At 32.2% G+C, this 506-nt stretch overlaps 1 non-coding gene across 1 annotated transcript; it reads right to left on the bottom strand.

Annotated features, from left to right (window-relative positions):
- Positions 1 to 411: 411 nt before the first annotated feature.
- TRNAF-GAA lies at positions 412 to 484 on the bottom strand. The gene has a single exon. It is a non-coding gene; the product is annotated as a tRNA-Phe (tRNA).
- Positions 485 to 506: the final 22 nt, after the last annotated feature.

Here is a 506-nt window from a genome sequence, read left to right as displayed (position 1 = left end):
TTGAGATTGAGATTTTAAAAAGAAATAATCGCTAATGTAGTGAAGGTGGATCAAACGTTACCTTTAAATCTTCTTCTACTAATTCATTGAGATTGAGATTTTAAAAAGAAATAATCGCTAATGCAGTGAACGTGGATCAAACGTTACCTTTAAATCTTCAATATGACGCTCTCCCTGAGCTATCCACGCTAATATTAAAATTAAAAATTCAAAAAGAAATAATCGCTAATGCAGTGAACGTGGATCAAACGTTACCTTTAAATCTTCAATATGACGCTCTCCTGAGCTATCCACACTAATATTAAAATTGAAAATTCACAAGTAAAGGTATTTCCACTAATTCATTATATTTTAAACATAAATAATCACTAATTTTAGAAAGAATAGTCAAATTATACAACCTGAACAAAGTGCGGTGAACGTGGATCGAACACGTGACCTTCAGATCTTCAGTCTAACGCTATACCAACTAAGCTATCCCCGCAATCATTGGAAATGAAAATTCA

The sequence above is a fragment of the Cucurbita pepo genome, unplaced genomic scaffold (assembly GCF_002806865.2).
Source record: "Cucurbita pepo subsp. pepo cultivar mu-cu-16 unplaced genomic scaffold, ASM280686v2 Cp4.1_scaffold000998, whole genome shotgun sequence".
In the NCBI taxonomy this organism is placed as follows: Eukaryota; Viridiplantae; Streptophyta; class Magnoliopsida; order Cucurbitales; family Cucurbitaceae; genus Cucurbita; species Cucurbita pepo.
Note: the sequence above shows the minus strand (reverse complement) of the source record. Positions and strands in the feature narration are given on the sequence as shown.